This window comes from Athene noctua, chromosome Z (assembly GCF_965140245.1).
Source record: "Athene noctua chromosome Z, bAthNoc1.hap1.1, whole genome shotgun sequence".
In the NCBI taxonomy this organism is placed as follows: Eukaryota; Metazoa; Chordata; class Aves; order Strigiformes; family Strigidae; genus Athene; species Athene noctua.
Window position 1 is genome coordinate 15,579,226 of NC_134077.1, and position 25,724 is coordinate 15,604,949.

A 25,724-nucleotide genomic window follows, 5' to 3' on the forward strand; every position below is an offset into this window, starting at 1 on the left:
AGCAGGGACCCTCCCACTATGACTCATCCTCTACATGCTCAGGCTCAGCTGGCTCTTCTGACACTTTGTTAAACCGTTCCCAGGCCCTCATCTGCTTCCAAGACACAGAGCCTATTCTGTAGTTGCAGATCTGCAGGCAGAGAAGGAGACATCTTCCTGGTACCAGAAGTGACAAGCTACCAGCCTTCGTTATCATGGGAGCCTCCATTTCCGAACCCAATGCACACAGATGCTGTCTGTCCCTGCTTCAGCACAGTTGAGGATTCAAATTTGTATCTGTAGAATTTCGGAGTTCTGGTGAGCTGCACTAAACTAGATATCTCTCTAGCATCCTCCCTAGTTAGAGTCAGCTGGAGACAAGCACTCAAAGCAACCTTTTATCATGAATAGCTGACAGAACTCATTAGGAGTTGTTAGACCTTGTTAGAAGTCAGGGCCTCCTGAAGCTATCTTCTCCTGGCAGCAGTAGACACCCTGAAATTCCTGAAAGAGTTCCCAAGAGTTCTCCAGTGGCCCAGAAGAAGTTCCCATAAGATACAAAAAATCTAAGGGCAGAGCCCAGAGACTGCTGTGCAGCCTGCTGTATTTGCTGGCTGCATCCATTAGCTGTCATCATTTAGTCTTGTCTTTTTTGCTTTGTGTACTACAGATACAAACATTTCCGAGTTTCATTAGTAAGAATGCTATGGTGTAGAGTTTTGAGCTTCTGCTTTGGCAAGGCAAATGCTGAAATGATTACAATTCAGGAAACTACAGCATCTTACTGAACTTGTGTAAGAAATCTTAACTGGAAACACACCAAAACTTGAGACTTTAAACAGCAAGTCCAGAGAATATATAACACTAGCAAAACCACAGCAATGTTGTTTGGAGGACTAAATACATCAGATAAATAAGAAGGGAACATGAAGAGAAGTAGGGGGGGGGGGGGTGGGGGGTGGAAAAAATATTAGAGGAAAATATTCAGAGTTTTTGCCTCTTTTGCAAATCCTATTTGCTGATATTTGGCTAAAAAGAGAAAATAACCTGGCCTAAGAGGGAAGAATAACTTGGTTAGGAATATGAATAGAAAAAGAGTGATGCCACTTAATCTCCATGAGTCAGTTTTCCTTCATTAATTGGAATTAATAATATTTCATTTGGTTTTTTGGGTTTTGTTTTTTTTTATTTCTCTTGTCAGTTTTCAGACCAAAGCCTCTAGCTTTTGCTGCTGTGCTATATAATGGCATATGAACTCTAGGAGGATATTTTAGTCCCAACTTTAAAAAAAATACATAATAATATTTATTAAGAAATAAATATTGGATAAATGAATGAATAAATATATATACTTGCAGAGAAGAGAGAGGCTGCTGCTGATAGTATTAAGCTTGAACATCCATTTTAATTGTCTCAATTTTAGCCATACTGATTCTGGAAGTGGTTTATTTAAATTATATATTTTCAGTATTTTAGTGTCAGCTGTACCTAAAATAGAATATTTCATCTTTAACAAATAATAGTTTTGTAGCCTCTCTGCATCTAAAACAAATTTTTCTCTATTGAGGTCTATGTTCAACAGTGTTCTTGTAATGTTACATGATCTGCTTCCAGCATTTACAAAATCTACCAGTGATGTTGGTATACTAATAATTTTTACCCATACTGACTTATATAGTGCTGTAAATGTGCCCCTTATGAGTAATAAAAAGGTAATTTTCTGATTTCTCCATCCTTCAGGAAGAAAATAAGCCATTGGAACAATGCTATCTACATTAACAGCACCATTTCAAAGGAAAACAAAAAAAAAAATTGAAAACAAAAGAGAATTCCCTTTGTCAGGCACTGAATCAGAGACACGAAACAGGAGATATAGGGTAGTTAAATGTTCCTCAAATAGGGAAGTTAAATGTTCCTCATGAGCCAAAGACTTTCCTTTACTATGTTATTTAAAGTAGAAGCAGAAATATTAGTCTGTATTTCAAGAGGTTCTTATTCCAATTAGTTAATGATCATATGCATGATTTTCTGGACAGTTTACTAAAAAATGTTGACTCTTATTAAAAGCCAGTAATTTGTATGAAAAATCCCGAAGTCCTTTCAGTTGTAAGTTTATATTTAACATAGTGTGAAAGAGGACATCTTTAGCCCCAAAACACAATGAATCACAACTACATCCTAATTCTCAGAATTTTTTTCTTAAAAACTTCCACTGCCAGAAACTGTACTGTCTTCCAAAGCAGTTCCTGGCTGGGACCTAACTATCCTGAGCAGTAGAAAGTTCTCTTATATTCAAGCCAAAGATACTTACTAGCTCTTTATACCCACCACTGTGTGCCTGCAAACTGATAGAGACCAAGTTACTCTTTTCTGGTTTGCAGCAGCCTTTGAAATATTGAAGATTAATAACAGGCCCCTCTCAGTCCTCTCTAGGCTAAACAAGCTCAATTCTTTCAGTTGTTTAAAGAACTCTGATTGTGATCGCAGCTATTCACATCTCTCTTGGAAGGCCAGTTCCAAAAGAAGAAATGGAGGTCACAGTAGTCCCAATGGGAGCCTTATCAACACTGTATATACTTAGAGATGTCACTTCTGTTCCTACCTGTGTATTTGCTGTCTCCTCAGAAGCAGAACGTTTAAGATCCATCTGTGATGTTCTGTAAGCTACAGATCATTTTATCTTGCCAACACTTCTCTTTCCTGCTTGTTCAATTGTTTCTGCTTAAGACTACAACCTTGCACTTTCCCTATTGAGACACTATTTCTCTAATTTGACAAGATGCTTTTGCATCTGAATCCTGTTTTCTGATGTGCTTGTGATCCCTCATAGCTTTGTCGTTCGGAAATCCTAGGCATCTTCTGTTTTATCAGACAGACTGTTGACTGCTAACCGTCAGGACAGATCTTTCCAACACTACTCAAGACATTATTCCGTCTTAACAGTGAGACACCTCTAACTGCTTTCTGACAGCCCAATTGCAACTTCCAAAACCAAAGTAAAACAAACCATTGTTCCCCACAGTGTTCCTCATGCAATATTTAATTCCCAGCCAGGAACAATTTCTGTGTAGAGACAGTAGTTGTAGAAATACTCTTTCAGAGCAAAGGACAATGGAATCTTGAGCTGAACTGCACTGGACTGAACAATTTCAGGGGTACTTTCTAGTGCAGCCAGAATGACAAGAGATTTTCAGCAGTATTCATGGAGTTTCTCTGGAGTATTTGTGGACATCCCACAGCTACAGAGGAAAATAATTGAAACTGTATAGCTGTATTACTGTTGAACTGAACTAATATTCTTTGCTTCTCAATAGGCCTCTCAGCTTGGAGTCAAGCTAGGATTCCTCACTGCCAACCTGAACTGTCTCATGAAATTCAGGATGGAGGAATGATGTAATTGTCTGCGCTTGTTTTGCAGGTGTGTCCTGAGTGTCCTACACAAATAAGCTTTGAGCTTTCTGTAGGTATTTCCATTGTGCCTGTGATAGGTCACTGTAAAGGGCAAGGTCTGAGCTTTTACTGAATTGCAGTGTATTGTACACAAACTAATGTGGTTTCAGCAACAGCCTCTTCTCCAGCTGTATCTCTTTGATCAAGTAATAACTGTGATACCTAACAAGAGATGATGCAGGTGTTATATATGTATAAGCTGATATGATCTCAGCTGATACATAACAAATGTAGGTTTATTCTAAAAAATGAAAAGCACAGTAGCATAAATAAATTATGGGATTACTGAAGAAAAAATCATCTATTATTTGCCATTATCTAATAATTGCACAAAAATCCTTATGTTAAACAATTGTTATTAAGATGAAAAAGCAGTGAAATGTAAGGAAACACCAACATCAGAATTAATATGTAACTTCAAGTAATTTTTAAATGCATATACATGGTTATATAGTGCTTAAATATTTCAATTCTGGTTTTATTCACAAGGTCCATCACCTCAGTGAACACTGAGATACACAAAGTTCACTTATTCTGTAGATCTTGCATATCTTATTTTCTTCCAACTGTCAACTGGAGAGGCTGCAGCTTAGTTATTCTGAAGTATTCAAACCCAGCTCAGAAGCTAAAAAATATTATTCTCTATAATCTTTTTATGGTCTTTATCCATGATGTCATATAATACAAATTTCTGTACATCAAATTAATCTAATAACAATCTCCCATCTTTCCCCACCTAATTTACTTGGAAATCAAAAATATCAAAGCTACCAAAATTTTCTAATGGTATTAGAAATGCAGTTGTGTTCAGCTGAGCACAGCAGTAAATTCATCACTAACTAATGACTGCTAATGACTACTTACACAATTTAGGCATGTACTTACCCCTGAGGTTGTTTGGTGTCTAGAGACCAGCCTCTTCCAAGTACTTTTAAAAGTTCTAGGTTCTCCTCTGACTAGACAAATTCTGACCTGCTCATGTCGCAGAACTATTCTTTCCCATTGGTTTGTATGAGGCACAAGTAGACTGCCTCTCGAACTCCAGTGAGCTCCTGTGTCTTTCTGAACAATGACATAGCCTTAATTGGAGGGCAGGCTCCATTTACACCATTCTTAAATCTGTGTCTTTAGTCATCTTTAGTCATCTTCAAATACAAGCATGTATTTGAAATTCTTTCAACTGAAGAGAGAATTGAATCCTCCTCTTAAGGCTGAGCTTCAGGTTGAGCACTCTGGTCAGTAGGCTATTATAAAAGAACTGTGTGCCTTTTATAGAGGGTGTCCTGAACATCTTCCTGTGAGGGACAAATATGTGCAACATGCAACAGTCATACCCTAAGAAATGAAATTCCTGGGAATCCCCTCACCCAGTTTTTGACCCCAGAAGCATTTGTGCAGGCTGTATATTCCTCATACTGAAACAGTTCTGTGTGTATGAAGTCCAGGTGCTCAGGGAATTTCAATGAAGAGGTGCTGAGTGTATTCAGACTTTCAGGTTAACGGATGGCTAGATGGGATTCCAGAGGGGGAATTAGCTTCTGCTCAAGAGCCTCTCTGGGGGGCTGTGTGGTTTATTGGTTCATCCCAAAGCTCAGAAACATCCACTGTCTGGATCACCAATTTAAGACACGTACGGTATTATTTTCAGATTAGGGTTTTTTTAGGAGAAACTCTCTGCTACCATCTTGTGTTAAACTATAGGATGGGACATCAAGAGCTGTCACGAGGGAGTCACGGTTTAAAATTCATTCCATATTTTGAATTTTAGACTAATAAAATATCGAGAGTCTGATGGAACATTTCAGGATATGAGAGCAAACAGCACAGTGTGCTAAAACAAAGTAGTTGTTCCACTCTAAAATATTGAGATCATGGGTACAAATATTCTGGACACACGCTTCTTTTCTGTGAGAAAATCTGCTACGATGAAGAAGGGGCCCAGGATTTCTCTCTGTGTGATCAGAACATTAGTTAAAGTGTTAGCAGAGCTACTTGATTACCTTTATGGTTACATTAGACTTCACTTATTCAGGTCATATATACAGTACTGTCTGTCATGTCCAGGAACAACAGCCCGTTTTGAGTGATTGGATAATGGAGTTGGGCATTTCCAGAAGGAGGAGAAGAAGGTTCCCTGTGAATTCTTTCTGTGCTATGGACCTTCATTCTAGTGGAAGAACAGATGTGAAGTCTTCTGCTCTCTATCTGAGGAAGAAATCATGGGTATTTCCCACTGAAGCCAATTACAGTAAAGGATCTCTAGTTGACACACATTATTATTCAGAACAAATGAAACTGGGGTAGCAAGAGGAGAACCAGGCAAGGCATTGGGGCAAGAAGGCAGTAATGGAGTAGGATGAGGTCCCTTTTTGCCCAGCATTTGCAGAGCAAAATTCAAGGATATAAGAATGAACTCTGGCGCCGTATCAGTATATGAACAGTAACGCTATCAGATGCAAAATCCAGCATTCCAGTTGGAAATAGCAGCTAGCAAGAGAAGGCATATAGTTTACTTGACTGCAAAAGTCCCTCTGGTGGCACAGGACTAACCTAAGGCCATTCCTGAGTTCTGGGACACAACAAGACACTGACAGGGCATGATGGAGTACAGGCATGCTTCTCTGCCAGATAATTACACAAATAAGACTGAGGCAAAGGACTGTTTCCCATAGAGTGGGTGTCATCTTGCTACAAATAGATAGTTGTTTCCATAGGTGTTCCACTTTCCCGAATAAATCCTATGCTATTCTAACACATAAGAGAATTATTTGGTTTACACACAGTTTGAGGGTATGTCTACTGTAAGTCAAATTGAGAAATCTCAACTAGCAGGCTAAATAAACTTTCTGCAGCTAGATGCTTTCAGGCCCCTCTGCTAGTTATTTAAAATGAGTGTGGAGATTTCCACTGTTATGAAGCACTGGGAGTAGGCAAACAGCTCTAAATAAACTCCATATTTCCCTTAAATATCATTCTCAAAAACTGCTAAGTCATTTAGGCTGAAATTTAAAAAAACACACAGCGGCCTACAACAGACAACTGGCATAGAAAATTCCAGCCCAACTGAGTTTTTCAACTGACAGTAGCATCTTCAAATGGTAACGCTACCTTATATACTTGCTTGTATATCACCTCACAGTACTCAATAATTAATTGGAAAGGGCCTTTGTAAGCCCTTTGTGAGAAAAATAATAAAAAAAAAAGTTTATTTTGTCCCATGTTTAGGCTTTGGATTGCTGTATTCTGCAATGTTGCTCCTGGAAAGTTTTGTTTAGTAGAAAGTCCATGGAAATAGGAATCAAGCTCTAGAAGAGGAGGTAAGCTTTCTCAGATGCTGTATAACTCAAAATACCTCAGCAACAATCAGAATCCTTTCTTTATAAAGTGTTGAAACATCCTGGATGACAAACCTAATGCATTTAATGGAAAAATAAAAAATGCTGGGTGTTATGTGAATGTGCCAAAAGTAGAAACCCAAACTCCCACCACTAAGAATTAATGAGTTATCTCTTTCCTCATCCCCCAAAATTTAGAGTCTGGATTAGGATGCATGAAATTTAAAAAAAAAAAGAACAAACTGGAGTGTAGAAGGTCTTGAAATTTTAGGTACTTTTAGTGTTGCATACAATTTCTTCAGCAAGAGAGTCTCAGGTATATAACTTATAAACCATGAATATGGCTATTACTCTTAGAAACTTGAATGTGTATTTAGTGAAAGAATAAGGTAATTAATCAGTTAGAAATTAATCATAAATTCACAATAGAAGATGATATGTGAATGCATGATGTAATATATAAAAGGCCAACTATGTTATTTTAGGAAAATTGCAGCTTGGATTCTTTGGATTGATAGGTTCAGTGGTTTGATGGCTGACATTTAGTGAAGTGTTTCCTATCTGCCATACTAAATAAAAGAATGTCTATAAGAAATTCAGTGTTGCATCAAGCAGTGCATGTAGGCAAAGCCAAGGAAGTCTAGCTCATGGAAGAGAAGGCATTAGAAGCACATCCTGGAGTAGTTGACTGAGAGCACTAAGCAGACACTGCGTGGAGTGCCAGGAGTTGGGATCTCTGTGGCTGACAGTGCCAGTTAATGACCATTAAGGAGAGAGGAAGTAGACTTTGGAAAGGACAGCCCAAAGAATATGTCATCAGAGCTTTTGTGAGCATACTCACAGGTGTTGTCTATGCTTCAGGGGATTATGGGCATTCCTACACCAGCTATTCCAGCCCTAGTGTTGTATCAGGAAGCCTCTGTTGGTGTTACAATCTACACTATAGAAAAGTTCTGTCTTCACTGTCCACGCTGCTTCCCTGAGAAAAATAACTGCTGCTAACCAGTGGCTTTTCTGCTGACATAGGTTATGTTTGCACTGGGCTGTAGGCCACACACAAGGTTGGATTTGTATCACTTAGCTGTATGATGTTTTTTCTCTGCTGACATACAGCTTGCAGATCAAGTCTTTTTCTACAAGGGTAGCTTTTCAGATTTAGCTATAAAGCTTTCCAAGACGAGAAACACAGGCTAGAAAAATATCACCATCATACTACAGTGTTTTACCCAGGGAAGTATTTCAGTGTGTACTCAGTATTTAAATACACTTCTTGATTGATACACTATTCCATGACAGCAGATTCCAGGGGAAAAATGCCCTCCAGGCAAGGCTAGGTGGCGCAGTAGGTTAATGCATTGAAGTTTTTCAGACGTTTAAGGTCTGCAAATTCCTGTAAATTTCCACAGACTCTTATGTTTATTGACACATCGATGCATTGATTAATGTGGGAGAACCTCACTGCTTTTTGTGGCTTTTCTGATTCATGATTTTTCATACTCATCCAAGTAAAAGTCCGCATAGAAAAGCTTCAAAGGTGCCTTCTGGACAAAACAACATAAATACTTTTCTCATTTTTTGCACATTGCCTTTCAAGCAGAAGGGTAGCTGTGGGTAAACAGAGTCTGTCTGCTTCTAATTTGGGAAAATTAGAGTTTATTTCATTCTTAACTGCCCTCTTGAATACCACAGGGCTGTGTTTATAGATGTTTTGTATACTAATAAACCACTGTCTCCAAATACTTACCAAACATTGAAGAAATCCTCAATGTCAGCTTTTTCCTCCATGGAAAAGGAAAAGTTTCTGAAAATACATTATTAATGTTCCCTTAATAGTTCTTCCATCTACCATAAGAAAGAAAGCTGAATCTACAAGTGAAAAATCACTGTTTTGCTTGGAAAATTGCAGAACTACCTGGACAGTTTTGTAAAGCTACTTTGTAAGCATTAAATGGAATAATGTTTTGTTTCCAAATTAGGTAGCAGCAGACTACTAGTTTCTCAGATAGAAAATATTGTTTACATAAAAAGCTCAAGATAAGTGTCTTGTGTTGTTATTTGCAGAAGATAACTAAGTGATGATTAATGAGTTATTTATATTCTTCAGAAGAGGTCAGAAGAGGAGTTATCAATATTTGAGCAGCATTATGTGGCATTTTAAATAACCCCAATTATCAAAAAGGTTGAGGGTAACAGTCAGATGGTTAATGTACTGAGCATTTAGCATCTGCTCCTGTGAGGTGTCAAGTGCCTTTGCAAGGCACTGAGTGCACTCAAATTACATTAAAATAATGAGGGAACTCACTTCCTTCCAGGAGATTCTCAGCCACTGTCAGGACAATGCTATTAGCATCCAGGCAGTAATGGATAGCAGGAAAAATCCATTTCCTCCTTTCAATTTTTTTTTTTTTTTTTTTTTTATTTCTACTCCTGAAATGGCTTGCAGAAGTTACCAGTGCTCTGTAAACACCAGCCTGAGAGCTGAATGCCTGCAATAAAGTATCTCCTGTTTGCTCTGAGACACAGGGTAAGCACAAAAGATGAAGACAACACAGGGAAATTGAAGTGAGCAAGAGACCATGAAAACCTTTATGTGGTAGATTAAAACTCTTCACTACAATCTATTTCTATAGCACAGGGCAGCTTCAGAAATCTCAGTGTGCTGTGGCCTACTCCTTTGTGTGCAGACACATTGGTGTTAGCTCTCTGCTGCCAGGCTCTGCCCTGAGCTAGAAATGCAATTGCTTAACAAGATAATTCTGCACAAATCCCAAGAATCATAGCACACAGCTCATATCAGCATTCACAGTTCGTATTCGTAATTTGTTCCAGGATAATATGCTTATCTCATCATGGGGTTAAGGAAGGAGCTTGTTTAGATCCACTTTGGTAGTGTTCTGTTAGGATTCCTAGTCTTAAAATTGCCAGACCTATGCCAACTTTTTGTGGTAGTTTGAACCACTACAAAACTGTTTCTGGCAGGTTTACACCAGAAGGAAAATAACTAATAGTCTGCAGAAGAGCAACAGCAGTTAAAAGAAACTGGGTGGATATGGAAGTGTGAACCAAGGTGATGCTCATTTAGAACAGCAAGTACCAAGTACCTCCTACTTAGGCATTTTTTTGGGGTCAGTTTTACTGACCCAGTGTCCACACACTTTGTACAGTGTAAACATAAGAAATACATGCAGAAAGCTGCATGAGGAAATATTCTGGAGTTTGAGTGGTAAGATACCGTGGTGAAAATGTCAGCAATATGTGTTCATATTATTGAGGAAGCTCTCTTCTAGAACCTCCATCTCCTCTATGCCAGGTCCTGCACAAATATTGGACAAAAAAAAAAAAAGTAAACTTCAGACAGCTGTGGAAGTTTAAAATAACAGACAGCTGATGATTATATGCAAACACACTACATTTCTCAAGCTGCTCAAGCATGGCTTCCATTCTAGGTCTATGTCATGTCACCGGAGCTGGGCTGGGCTGGGCTGGAACAGCCTGCTGAGTATTTTCAGCTCCTCTCTGTGGGAGAAAGTAAGCCAGCAAGGGTTTCTGAGGCTGGCACTGTAAGATAATGCCAGGACCCAGTTTAAACCCCAAACCACAGACAGAACTGTGGGTCTCTTGGGGAGCCACTGTCATCTTGGTGTGAACTGTGCTCTTTCTCCACTCAGCTCTCTGAGGGATATCGTGTCTTGTGGTTCCTAGCCCTCTGGTTTAAGGGTCAGCAAGGTTGTCTCTGCTTGGGTTAGTGCATGAAAGGCTTTCAAAGAAACGATATTTGAAATCATAAAGAAGGGAAGTCAGTGGTGTGGTACAGAAAGAAAGGTAATCTGTCAAAAATGAAGAAGACAAAATGCTGGCAATAGTATGCTGGATAGATATGAGGAGGTCAAGCTGGGCAAGGCTTGGGAGGGGAATTTCATAGTGGCTGACATGGGAGACAGCAGTTTTCAGAATAGTTTTAGCTAGCTACATAGATGGAAGAAACTAAGTTGTAGAAATGTTTATGTGGAAAGGATGCTTAAAATTTAGACCTAACCCAAAGATAAAGATATGGGAGGGTGTAATCAATGATAATTCCTAGGTTATTGACTTGAGAGACTAGGTGGCATTATCTCAGAGTAGGAGAGTGTGGGAAGTGTAGTGGATTTCTGAGGGTAAGAGTGCCACCAAATTTACCAGCAAATGGTCTGAGGTTGGAAAAATCTATAAGTAATATGGTGAATGAAATATCAATTAAAAGAACTGGACAAATTTTAGGTATATCTGGATTTATTCTACTAAATGAGTCACACAGTAGTGAGCTCATCTTTACTGATTGGGTAGTGGGCCTTCGCTCATCCTCTATCTCTGTTAGAAATTGTTCTTCATATTCTATGGTGCATGGTAGCATCAAACTTATGCCAGGAAACTCATGATTACTGGAGGTTTGCTACCATAGTTTATGACTCAGAATTTACCTGTCAAACCCATTGACATCACTGAAACACCAAGTCTTACTGATGATACAATCCCGTGGAAGATGCTCCTCTTTCAATTCCCTTCAACATCTTCTCTTTTGTTTGCTACTCCATGTGATTTTTTCAACAGCTAGGGCAATCCTTTGTGTATCATTACTGAACCACTGCTTCACTATCAACTTATGTCTCCTGTCCCAGACACTGAATTGCAATTAACAGCTCATAATTTTACATGTATAATAATTTGTTCTTATTCATAGCAGACATAGAGAAGAAATCAAGAAGTGTCCTCAAATTAATGTAAATGCCTTTTTACAACATTGCAAGTGATAACTTTTATATAAAAGACTTATTTCTTTTGCTTATGCATGCCTGTGAGGAAAGTACTGCTCATCAAACTTGTTATTTACTGTTTCTGGCCATAATGCCACCTCATCCGCTTTCTCACCAATTCTATTCACCCAGAAAGTTTTCTGAAGGATGCATAAACCATGTATGAGAACACATGAATGACAACTTGATGATATCAGTTTTTCTGTTTTGGCTTCAGTGAATGTGATCTTGTAGCTATCCCAAGCATTCTGTGTGGGAGAAGAAAAGGAATGGTGAGAGACAAGTTATTTCTTTCTTGTGTAGTTGACATTGTTAATCCTTTGAGCATCTAGTGGATACTTACATGTGCTTTGAAGAGTTTGTGGTTGCACTGGGTTTAGCTCAGTTTGACTCACAGGAAGGGATCAGAGGATCACAACAACTATGATGTGGTTGCCCATAGCTGCACGTTTTCTTTGTGCAGTAAGAAAATACCTTGAAAGCTACCATGAAATTTGCCCAGTGGCTTACCTAATAGTGATGTCTCACCATACAGCAGTGAAAAAGGATTGTACTTGTGTGACTGTTGGGCAAGGAGGAAACCATGGGTGAGAGACAGGAGAAAATAAAGATTTTTTTAAGAAGACCAGGAAGCAGTGAGAACATGTGGGGTATTTGAACTACCAGTTGTAAGGAGACTCATTACATCCAGAAAGCTTTTGATCTGCAGGATTATATTAAAAATCCATACAACCTAATGGGTTAAAAACTCTTTTTTTTTTTTTTTTTTTTTTTTTTTAAACTTTATGTGATCCAGATTTCACTAATACATGATTTGTATTTTGGTTAAAATATGTCTTCATCTGTCACAGTCAACCAGTCACAAGCTAATGTTATCAAAAGATCTTGTCTGCATTGCTTTTCCTGTCTCACTTGAATCCAGGTTAGCATAGTGTGAATAAACCATTAGGTTGTTAATACCATGGGTACTCAGGCCATTTGTAAATGCCTTGCAGATTACATCCAAATCCTTTCTGAGTAAGAAGTCAGTGGATCTATGTTTGGGGCTGCTTTTAATGACTTTGTGATGGTGTAATAACTCCCTCAATATGAGGTCAAAGACTTTTTGAGGTACCTTTCTATAGCCTGACAGTTCTTAAAAATCTCTTGAAAATGTGGACTGTAGAACTGTATTATTTTGACACTGATCTCAGCAGTTTACATATAGAAGCACTACTACTATTTCCCTCTTTTTGAACTCTTCCTCCTTGTCACATCAGCTTTATTCTTCTGCCACTATATCACTCTGACATTTCTGTGTAGTTCCTTGTCCAGATGGACCCATGTCCATTTCAAACTTGCTGTTTCTAGGAAATCTCCCTCATGTCCATCTTAAACCCACTTAAATTTCTGTTTTGAAGGAATCCAGCTCACCCAAGTGATTTGTGGCTGTTCTCTGATTACCTTCATTTTTCCTTACCACACCCCTAATTTTGTGTCATCCACATAGGTGATTTTATATTTATTTTCAAATTAAAATCCTTTCTGAAAATATGGGATAGCATCCCGTCCTGGAAAACTGTTAACTGAAAATTTTCCCTCAAAAAGCCCCCGACCTGTTATGATTCCTACTGACTGCAGTTTTTAGAAATCTAGGAAGTGGCCAGTTCTTATCCTTGGTAAGTATGTACTTTATCAGTGTTTTCTTGGTTCAACATCCTTTCTCTACCAGTTTCCGAAATTTCACTATTCTTCCAAGTTTTATTACTTAGAAACAAGTATCAGGAGGCAGACTTTCTCCTCAAACAGTCTTCTAGAAGGATGAATCCCATCTGTAATTAGAACCATTACACTGAGAGGATTTCTTCCATTTCAGATACAGTTATGAAACCTTTTCCATGTTCTTCATCCTGACAGCTATAGATTTCTCTATAATCTTCTTCCTTTCACATCAGTTGTAGGTGTTTGGTAACTTCTAATTTATATTGATTAGTCCCCTTTTAATGCTTATTTTAATTCTTCATTTATTCCCCATGCTAAAGCAGACTTTTAGCAAAATAATTAATCTTTCTTGATTATAGGAGCATGTGGGGTTTTTGCTAAATAATAAATATCTCCTGGAAACCTTGTCATTTGCATTCCTATTTTTTAGTCTTCTGTTTTTCTTCTAATAACAATTTCTTTAAGTTTGGTAAAATAATACTTTTGATATATGGCTCTATGTATGTCCATAGGTATAAAACTCATCTTGACAGACAAATGGTCATCATATTGGAACATAAGCTGGACCGATAAATGCTTCAAGTTTCAGCTTGTGATTCAGTGATAAAATTTCTCTATTTAAAAAAATACTTAGCTCATGATGAAAGCAGTTTGGTGTAAGCTTTGGAAATTCTAACAATGTTTTCTCTGCATCTGCAGAAGGCATCCAGCATATGTCTTGTAACACACCATACATGCTTAACTATTAGAACAGTTTCTAAGTTGAATGTTTACGAAGTGTGTAATTATAATTTCCCAGGGTAAGCATTCCTTATGGACCTTCAATAGTACCTTTTGTGGGGTTATACTTGTGAACGGATTCATGTGTTTATTCCTTGGTGTGTGAGGTTTCAGTAGTTCCAGAGTGGTTGATCTTTTCTGCACGGGCCTTTTCCACTGGCCCTACGAGTTATAGGGTGGTTTTGCACTTCAGTCATATAAATTAAAACGGAGACTGGACTGTTGTCTCTCATCCAGAAGAATTTCCAGTCCTGTTTATTACTTACTTGGAGTTCCTGCTTCGGCATATGAGCAATTAAGAACTTTTTTATTTTATCATTTGCTAGATAGGTTCAGTTTCTCTATCAAATACAGATTTTTAGCTTGTACTGCACTTGATTCCCTTTTCTCATTCTCCATATCTCTGCCCTTTTCTGGATTTATCAAATATATCAGATGATACCAGCAGTTTGGACCAGAAGTATTTTCAAGAAGCACACTGGAACAAGGCAGCTGTATTTAGATTTCACTGAAGGTATTTGGAATGTTAAAGCACAGGGAAGCCAGGTTCTGCCTGTAATTATAAACTCAAGCACAAACAAAATGCCCACAGTCAGAACATTATGAACAATATTCTGATCGTACCGTATGAGATTAGAGATGCTCAATTGAAAGAAACACTGTGGTTTTTTTCTTTTTAGTACACAGATGCAGTGACATGGCAAGTAGAGTTTTCCAATGGTCATGTTGTGCTTTGACACATAGGCAGCTTCATAATAGTGAAGAAAAGTGATATTAGAGTTGATCAACTTTCTTCAAGAGTTGAAAATCCAAACCTATACAGAGAGCATCTTGACGGTGCTTCTCAAATAAGACATTAATTTGAACTTTAATAACCAGAACTCGTTCTCCACAAATCAGCACTGCAAGCATTTAATAATCCCAGGCCAAATCAGGAAGTATTACATCAGTTTATTTGCTAGAATAAGGTTGAAGGAAGTGTAACAGGTCACCTGCAAATCTTCTGAGAAGATAGGAATGGTAAGGCCTGCCAGAAATGGCTGAATTTTTCATCTGCAGTAAAAATCGCCTGCATAAATGTCAAACCTCATCTTTGTGTGTGTATGTGTGAGTGGGAGAGATAAAAATTAACTTAAAGTTGCTACAGGATATGACTGACTGTTTCTAAATTGAAAACATTAAGAGAGAAGTGCTGCCAAAAGTCGTAGATCTTGCGTGACATATATGTACTCAGCGGACTCATTACAAGTTGTCCAGTCTCAGCAGGATTCTTGTGCATTTGACCAAGCTTCTAGAGACTTTTGACAATTGTGTCCAGGTCTTTATTTCAGTCCAACAGGGACAGTGCAGCCTTTCTGTCCTCTCAGCTAAGAAAAATGCAACGCAGTCACGTAAGAATCAAGAATAGGCAGGAATGAATCCCTTGCCCTCTGCAATAAGACTTCCTCAGTAACTCTCATACTTTGCACCTTCACAGCTGCTCTTTTGCTACCTAGCTCACCAACCACCCAAACGCATAATTTCAACTTTATGAGAAAATACACATGAAACCATAGTTTCACATGTAGGTCAGCACAAAAATCTCCAGTAATAGGCAGAAGTCTCCACAGTTTTTCTTTACAAGGCTCAGTCACAGGCAGACAGGAAAGCCAGAGGTAGAAGGCCAATGTGCAGATGTGAAAGGTCTATCTGCTGTCATCTGTCTTCAGCGCAAGAAGAAATGACTGCAGCCTCTTTCTGCATACTCAAATCTTGCCAGCTCCAGGAATGGATAGGGTGGAAGAGTGAGGAACTGCTGAAGTTTTCAAAATTGCATGTGGCATACACCCAGTTTTATCTTTGTTTTGTGTTTAATCGGTCCAATGATATGCCTGGAAAATGTCTTTGAAAATTATGATCTTTGTAAAGACTGTTCTTTATTGTAGTACCTGGAGCTCTCTTCTAGAAGCACATGGAGAAGTGCACCTAATGGTTGGGACTTGTGTGTCAGATCTGAGGTTGCAGTGGGGCAAAGTCCTCTCACAGACCTGTTCTGGTGGCAGCATTATAGTTACTGAGCTTGCTTTTCCTTCTAAGCACACTGTGCATTATGATGCAGGATTTCTTGCCATAAACAGTTGTGAGATCACACCATTCCTGACTCTTCTGAGGCTGAGTTAAGAATGGAGATTTTTTTTCAGCATGAGTCAATGCTACTGTTTGAGAAAGGCAGCCTGCCTTTTGAAGTACCCTTTTTTGTAACCATGGGCTGTCTTTAAAACAGCAGCTCTCAAGACAATAAATCTTAGCTGACATTCTCATGATCTGCTTTTGTTTACTTAGTCACAAAATCTTTCTGCTAGCCACTCTCCCTACTTGACATACAGCAGAAGAGATTTATGATGCTATGAACCTCTTAAAGCCTGATAAAAGAGTAAGTCTGAGACTTTTAAAGAAAAAAAGAAAGTCTTGTGGGCCTCAGACCCTACTAGAATGAGTGAATTTCCTGTTTTCAGGAAACTTGTAAGCCATAAGTGTGCACTCCTGAACTGCAGTGTGTGGGTCCTCAGCTAGGAGGTTCAGGACTGAGGAGACTCACTTCAGTGAGAAAAGTGGTAATATAGTGGCAACAAGAGTTTTCTTTTCTTTTCTTTTCTTTTCTTTTCTTTTCTTTTCTTTTCTTTTCTTTTCTTTTCTTTTCTTTTCTTTTCTTTTCTTTTCTTTTCTTTTCTTTTCTTTTCTTTTCTTTTCTTTTCTTTTCTTTTCTTTTCTTTTCTTTTCTTTTCTTTTCTTTTCTTTCTTTTCTTTTTTTTTTTTTCTGGAAAAAAATGGAAAATGCGTGTAGGAAATATTTTCATTTATAGCAGAAGGCAAAAGGTATACTAATTTTTAAATGATACTGGCAACATTCATTTTCTTAAATGTTTCCTGTAAGAAAGGGATTTGAAACTTATTCCTGATTTTACTGTATTAGGCAGACACTATTTCTATGCAGTAAGGCCTACATATTATGTAGAGCTATGTAACTTCCTCATCCCATTGTAAAAATACACATAGGCTGTCATAAGCACTTATTTCACATTTTGTTTTTGACCATACATATATAACCTTCCTTTGGTAGTCAGCATTATTAAAACTTTAAGTTTTCCTAGGTATTAATTTTCTCGCCTGTATCAACATGAAAATAATACACCTGAGTATGCAACACAAATCTATCTGCGGTGGAACTGTGGTCTTCATTCATCAAATAATTCTATCATCTATTCCTTTAATATATCTATTAACCCTTTGTGAGTGCTGACTACTATACGTAATATCTTTCTGAAATTTGAACAAGCAAATATGGTCTAATTCTGGTTACCCTTTTGCAGATATTTTGATTCCTTCCCCACTGCCTGTATTTCCTTATGGAAAGAGGGAGAAATCAGGATTATATTTAAGGATTGACTGGTTTTGGATTTACTTCAACTCTAATTAGGAGATAAGAATTTTCTTTCATACATGACCCTGAGCCAGTTGCTTTCCATCTCAATTTTAATCTTTGTAAATAAGAACTTTTAGTAACATGGTCCTTACCCACAAAATCTCTATAAAGTACGTAGGTCTGTGGGACATGAAGTTTCTTAGAAAATAACATTGATACCAGATCTGAGAAGCACTGAGTGCAGGTTTTACAGCAAGACCTGACACTGAGCTATGACCCAATGTATGTCTCTGCAATTTCTGCTTTTTTCAGCATTCCTTTCACTGGCTGTCTGTGTTATGAATATGAAGACTCAGTCATGTTCTTCTTAGCATGAGAAATGTTTATTTTGCCCCGATAAATAGCCTCCAGCTTCTGATTCTTAGGAATTTACAAATTAATTTTCTATTTATACCTAAGAAACTTTGATACAGTGGAGCAGCCAGAATTTACAAATGTTCTAAAATGTCAAACTTTAGCCATTTGGATTTTGCAGTCAAATTCACTGGAAAGGAGATCAAATTTCTTCAGGTTGCAAAGAAAGTTAACGATTGATCTGGAGTAAAGTCCTCACACTTTAAATTTTTCTGGGTCTTTTCTCTGACCAACAACCAAGTGCTCCCTCTTCTCTTGTAGTAAGATAGGTTTACCTGAAAAGGACTGTAATCATTAAGTTCTGAAGTGTTTAAATCTTTCACAGTACCAGAAAAAACAATAGTGTTTTTTATACCAGAGTGAAATTTGTTTTGGCAACATAGTGCAAATGCACATTCCAGCAGCTTAACTGTATTGCAAGGATACTCGTTAATGGAACTACTTTGCTGTAGTCTTGCCAATTTACTCTTGATATAATGAGGACCATTGAGTTCACTGTTAACTGGAGCTGGGTAGATTTGTTCAGACTGTGTCATAGTTCTGTTTTTCTCAAATTGTTAGGTGAAGGAGGCAGGCTCCCTTACCAGTGTTTTTGCAAAAAAGAAATGTGGAAACACCTTTAAATGGCTATAAAATTTATGGAACAGCAAAACCATTCCCATTGTCTGAAGAGATGATTAGGAGAAACCCAATGGAAATATGAAACTCAGGTTCCTGAGTTTTTTACATTCTGAAAGATCTTTTGTAACACTGAGAACATCAAAATAATTTCATGAAAATAAAAGTTTATACAAAGATCCTGACAAAATAGGTTTTCACAGTCACTCTGGTAGTGTTTTTGCTTCTCTCAGTTTGGACCAATTACAAGGAACCAGCACTCTCTTAAAGAGTAACACACAAGGTTTAAGCAAAGGACAGTCAGTGAAACTCAGGAACAGCAACATAGTTCCTAATACTTCTTAATCCTAATCTTCTGCTTTTTCTGTAAGCGAGTCTTCCCCAAAAGTCTGGATTGAAGGAAAAGAAATATGAGAAAATGGTTCAGGTCGTGGTTTAATTGAGATTGCAGTTGACAGCAAGTAAGACTTACACTTGCCATTCTGATAAGAGAGCATAGAGAGGATAGGAGGCCCAAAAAATATATTACAAGGACTGAAAACAGGAGGGCATGTTTTATGTGGTAGGGTTAAGTGGTAGGGAAGAGGAGAGAAGATAACTCCAAAGAAAGAGCCATTCAAGTTTGAAGAGATAAAGAATGCTTGTGATTCCAAAAGGAAAAAAATGAATTGAGAATTTGCCTGACTCAAAACCCAAAACTTGTTCCTCACACCTGAAAGCCACAGGAAAGATGCCTGCATGGGAGTTGCCAAGTGTCTATAAATACATGTTGAAAATGAAGATTTTAGACAAAATCTCATAATTTATAACATTCCTCCACAACAAAATCTTCTTTATAGAATAGACTCTTGTGTTTACATCCTAGGAACATCCCCTTTTCCTTGCATTCTTTCCTTCTAATACAGATTTATTTTTTCTAATATGTTTTTTATTTTGCTGCTAAAGTGAAGCACAGACACTAATCTCAAAAAGGAGTAATACCTACTTAACAGTCTGGTTTTCTGGATGATGAATATGAATTTAATAACATTTGTTCCTCAGATCATCATCTGAGTAGATATAGGTACTTGCTAAGTGTTGCTGTTGTCAACACTCCAAGACAAGGACAATGGCTTGGTTAAAATCCAGCTGTCATTAGAAAAATCTTTCTAAAAAGAACTCTGTGGGATTTTCTTTTCATTCCATCTGCCTTTCTTCATGATTTAAAACATACCAGTATTACTAAAAGCCAAGCTAAGTTCCTTCTAGGTCAGTCATGATCTCCAGGGACAAAAGTCAAAAAGGAATGCTTTAGATGACAGCTTTATCAATGATATATGAGGCAGAACAGAATTCAGTGTTGTTTTCTATAGCTGTGTCAGTTATGCATTGATGACAATTAAATATCATTTTCAGCAGTAAAGTAAGCTAAAACAATAGTTATGGCTGATTTCTTATCACTTAAAAAGCTCTCCCATACTGATGAACAGTAATCCCAGCACAGCAGCAGCAGATGACCTTGATAAAAGGATTTGCAAGGAGGTTAAAGGAACAGACTTGCATGGTTGCATATGTAAGCTCAGAACACACATCTGAAAATTGAGCAAGAGGAATAGAGACTGGTATTTCAAACTAGTCAGCCTTTAGATTCTGAAGAAGGAATGATAAATAAGGAGGGAACAGTCTTTGAAGTGAGGAGAAACAGTTCACTGCCACATAAGTGAGATGGGAACTGGTGAAAGAAATGCATGGGATGGGATGGGATGGGGTGGGGTGGGGTGGGGTGGGATGGGATGGGATGGGATGGGATGGGATGGGGTGGGGTGGGATGGGATGGGATGGGATGGGGTGGGGTGGGGTGGGATGGGGTGGGATGGGATGATCAGAATCCTGGCTGGATTAAGCAGAGCTAAAAACATTGCCTTGTACTGAGGAGAGTACAAATCCCGTGGATTTCCTGAGGAAGGAGTGAAGAGGCTCCTCTAAGCAAGGGCTGTATGTGGGGTATGTAGCTTCTCCAGAACCTGGGAGCACCTTACTTGTACCGTACACATGCAGAAAACAGCTGGGGTAGAACAGGGGATACTTTAAATGCCTTTTCTTCATGAGGTTGGTGGGATCCCTGATACTGGATCAGTCTGTAAATCAGCCATGCATCACTTTTATAGGGCCTTAGGTGAATGCCACCAGACACACCACACTTCATATTTTCAGAAGCTCAGCCTTTGTGCAGTGAAGCAATGCCACTTAAAATAGCCAGTCCTACTGATATTCTCCGAAGAGAGTATATTTTTAATTGAAGAGTATTGAATGGGACATGATATGCAAAGGGGAACAAGGGAACGTGATCTAGAAGATACAACAGCTTAGTTCTGATACCGAATCTAGACTGTAAGTGATAGTGAGTGGAGTTTTATTTTTGCAGGTAGTAAGATGCTTCATCATTTGGCCTTGGCATCCATAATCAAAAAAAATTTATTGTCCACAAAGACAAGAATTCTCTTTAATTGTGTCAAATTTATTTGGTGTTGAAGAAAATGATCCTTTTCTCAGTCTTTTGTTGGAGGCTGTGGCTGCCCTACTTGGCAATTGAGAGAGTGTCATCAGCCTCAAAGTTGTGAATGAGAGCAGACGTGATATAGCCTTTTAGGCACAGTCAACCAGTGGTTCATGCTTTAGACTGGGACTTCACAAGGGGATAATATTCCAATTTAAGCTTTCAGTGTAAAATTACACTATTGTTCTATTTCAGGATTGATTGAGCATTTGAGGATAAGTATTTAGCGCTAGCCTGCAAATAAAACCCCCAAAATCAATCTGGTAAATGTAAGGGAGGTTAACTAGATTTCCCCAAGAAGACCAGAGAGAGAAGTGAAAGGAGCGTTATGGCTGTGGGACCTGCTGAAATCCCTCAGTTGTTTTGGGGCTAATCATGACTGGCTTTGAAGAGAGTGATTCAGTGCAGGAATGTAATTTATTTCCCCTTTATAGAAATTTCCCCTATATAAAAATTTATTTATATAGAGAAAGTGGAGTTCAGGTTTTTAACATAGGATCGAATGTTTTCTTGAACCCCTTGGCCTGATTTAGAGCTTTGAGGAGCTTTGAAGATACTTGCAGCTCTATGACCTCCAAGTTTATACAGTTCATATCCATTGGTGCCCAACTGAAATACAGAAGGGGGAATTAGTACCATCAGTGAGGATGCTACAGTACCACAGAAGCTGTTTATTCCCATTGGCTTCATGGAATATTTTATGGATTGGGCTGCTACTTGACACACCCATAGGATTACCATGGGCTTGAAGCAGCTTCACAGTTCTGCGGAGCACATTGATGAAATATCGATGTGAATTACTTCTGAAATCTCATTTTTTCCTGTGCAGAACTACAAAGAGTGCTGTACCAGCCTGGGTATATCAACCAGTGAAGCTGTATTGAGAAGCCATATCCAGAGACTTTGCTATAACAAACCTTGAGGTCTATGTTTCATTTTGTCCTACAGTTGAACTGTGTCTTTTCTTTTGGGCTAGTGGCTTAGAAATGCTTTCCCACATAATGTTTCTAGGGATGCAGTCCTTACTTGTGATATTCTGCCACGAAGGAAACCACATATTAAAGGTCATGACTGCCATCTAAGTGTTCACAGTTGATTAAACACCAATAGCTTGCCATGCAGCTTACCTGCCAAAACTCCTAAGATGTCTGCTCATGACTTTTTAGTTGCTGGGCTAAACACCAATTCTAGCACTCTGTTTTCCAGGCTTGATAAATTATGGCTGACCAGCACAATCTAGGAAAGAATTTGCACAGAATATTTCATTCCTGAGAGACTGTTAAGGAGTCTTTTAGGAGTCTTAGGAGACTTTAAGAATCTGTTTTTCACTGCCATGGCTAACAGTAATGCTGCTGTTGACATAGTGAAATAACAGTGGCTTAATCTCTCTCTAAATGTTTGATGCGAGAAGGGGGACTTTTAATTTGCCAAATGAAAGTTTCATAATGCAAAGTTTAGGGATAACTACCACTTCCATCTTTCAAACATCTGAAGTATAATTAGACAAACCTTAAGTACTTCTGACCATTCTGTTCCAGGATGACAGCCCTGATCCCATGTTAGAGCACAACTAATGCAAGTCTCTACACATTGCCTTTGAAAAGTGAAAGATGTTGGCAGAAACATCAAATAATGATACTTATCTCTTGGAGCACTTTTTGGCTGTAGGGAATGAGAAGCTCTCCAAGTATTGTTGCAGCATATTAAACTACAACTGATAAGTGCAGGTACCCTTTCCTTTTGCTTTTTCTCACTTCTCTGGTACTAACATTCACTGACTTACCCCAGGAAAGGGGTCACAACAAGGGATCAAATCTCCTTGTTGTTAGGAGATGCTTTGTTTAAAGGACTTTTTTTGGTTTTAGAAAAGTTTGGAGCTCATGATGTCTCACTCCAGTGTGACACATGGAACAAAACCTGTTTTGTCTTCTATTGCATTCCACTTTCTATTCTAGTGCAGGATAAGAGGGAAACCACAGACCAGCTAATACTAGTGATGCTAACTCACGTACAAATTCAGGGAAGAGGTATAAGTAGGACCATGTCCTCCCATTGCATGTAGGCACCTGCATAGCTTTTATCTCTACAGGTTTCTCTGTGTGCCAGAAAATGCCTAGGAACAGTTGAAGGCTTCTGACAACTCCTGTAGAAAGGTAGTGTTTCATGGTTCCTCCAAGGCATATCAGAGCCCTTTATCTAATATGGGTTGCCCTTCCTTGTCCTCATGTTTTCTATAAGCCATATTTCTTGCTTTTTTCCACTCAGCTAAAGACAAAAGGGTTGATTCTCAGACATTCACAAATTATTTTCCTATAGACTCTGAGGAGTAAGAGAGTAGGAAGCTACATGGTGAAAACAAAATTTAACCCTGAAATATCTCCATTTTTATTTTAGAAGTAAGAATGAGCATTAGATTCCAACAGTTTCCAGTACTAATTCTCAGCTCTGCTTGATTCCTTATCTATTTCTGACCTCTGCTTTGTTTCCCAGATGGAATGTCCTTTAGCATCACTGCCTTGTTGCCACTGGAACATTAAATTTAGCACTTTGGACCATAAGCAAGAGAGTCAGAGCATGCTTAGAAGACCAGTAACTCCCAGCAAAAGCCTGTTTTGTCCTTAAACAGCTTCAGAAAGCTTCAGAAGTTTCAGAGAATGAAACAGTTTTTCCAAATTGCTTCAATTTCACAAGCATATTCCTCCCTCCTAAGCACAACACTTCAGGAGTTTTCCCAAGCATTCATAACTGTTCTTAAGTAAGATCATCAGAGCTGTCACACAGTAAAGCTAGGATGATCTTTGACTGCAAGACATCTAGAGCTTTCCAATACCCTTCCCTTTCTCTGGAAAGCTGAGATATGTATGTTCTAGGAGAAGTTCAGAACCACCCATAAAAGAGTGGGTATTTTCTACTGTACAGAAACCTTAATACATGATTAAGTATACTTAATATGGTGTAGCCTATGGAAACATCTCCATTTGCCTTTAGGTTAACTAGAGTTTTATCCGAGTTTGTTCTGCATCTGAACTAGCAGAGAACTGAGTCTAAGGGTTTAAGTAACATCAGCTTTGGAAACAAATTTCTCTTTTTGGAAAACCTGAAAGTAATAATTTGCTTAGAAATTCCAAGACAAAGCACAAAAGACAAGTGAAATGAGTGAATTTTACACTCATGAGTAAATGAGTGTTGTAAGAGAGAAGAGATCTTGTGGGAAGGTCTCCTGGGAAAGACTTGTTCCAGCCACTGAAAGCAAATACTGTTTTAATGTATAATAACACACTTTCTTTCCTTTGGTCTGGATTCTCCCTAGAAAATGTTACAGTGCAGCTGAGCTCTAAGGAAAAGAAGCTGACTGTCTCAGAGCAGTTTTACTTGGCTTTGTATTGCAGTTAGTACCAGACCACAGAAACACACAGCTGAGGTCTCACCTGTGCAACAGAGGCGAAAATATCTCCTATCCACCTACTCTTCCAATGGTCTTAAAGTCTTCCACCACTGAAGCTGGGAGAAACTTTACCATATTCTGAATGCACAGAAAGACTAAAACACATGAATGAGAAGGTGGTGTTTGAAACAACATAAAGCCCTTACATGTCTTGGTCCTGGTTCTACTCTATGTACATAGTTTCTACTATTCATGCTGTTAGATCAATCAGCGGGCTAAATCCAACATCCTACTCAAATCCATTACTACCATTATCATGCAGCACTACCTATGCTTCACCCTCATAACTCTTTCTCTTTCCCATGTGTTTCTCCTCTTCAACCCCTTTGAACTCACTGCCTTCATGACTAGGACAACCTCACACTGATAGCAGCAATCAACTCTGATCTCTATCCATAATGAGAAATGTCAGGTTGCAAATATGGAAAAGGACAGGGATTGCAGGAAAAGCTGTTGAACTTGACAAACGACAACAGTAAGGTTCAGATCTTCTCTTGGAGAGCTGGGAAGATGCCAGGGAGAAATTACTAAAAAACCCCAACAGATCCTTTGATCTGCTGCTGCTAATTCACCTGACTGTTGCTGAGCACTTTTAGACAAACAGTATTTCAATCCAGGTCCATTGGAGGTCAGGAAGTACTTGGCACCTGTCAAGCCTGCAAAGTGCTTCAGCTGTAACTCTGAGTGCTATTAGATGTCTACAAAAAGGACCATGGGAAGTCCCAGGAGAAGGCGGGTGGCCCCACTGTGCTATGTGCTGCTCAGATGTATTGAGATGAGGATTAAGAAGTTTACAATGAGATGCAACAGATGATTAAAACAATAAACTGATAGGCTGGGGACGAGGAATCGGCAGCACAGGAACATGGTTTTAACCTAATGACTAGTTGCCTCCACTGGGCAACCTGCCTAACCTTGGTATATCTGAGTTGCATCATTTCAGGGAATGCTGTCCTTGCGTGATTATTACCGCAGTAAAGTTACAGGTCAAAAGGTCTGAAACATGACATGTTAGGAAAGATGGAAAGAAAGGTGGTTGTTTAGTCTGGAGGAGGAAAGACTGTGGGGAGGCATGGTACAGCTTCAAATTTGCAGAAAAGAGAAAAGGAATAAAATGTTGCAGAGAGACCAGGAAGTAGTGGGTATGAATTGCAATGGAACTATGTGCTAGTAGTGTTATGTAAAGTTTAGTTAGTCTGCCTCTGGATTAAGTTGTTTAGGATACTGTTGAATCCCCATCAATGAAACTAAGAATGAATTAGACAAGTACCAC

At 38.5% G+C, this 25,724-nt stretch overlaps 1 protein-coding gene across 1 annotated transcript in view; it reads left to right on the plus strand.

Moving 5' to 3' along the window:
• The first annotated feature begins 3,309 nt into the window (after positions 1 to 3,309).
• The window catches only part of LOC141973912 (leukemia inhibitory factor receptor-like), a 135,821-nt gene continuing 113,406 nt past the window's right edge, over positions 3,310 to 25,724 (plus strand). The window contains exon 1 of the mRNA XM_074932909.1: positions 3,310 to 3,397. The gene's annotated coding sequence lies outside the window, so the exon portion shown is untranslated. The remainder of the gene's footprint in view (positions 3,398 to 25,724) is intronic.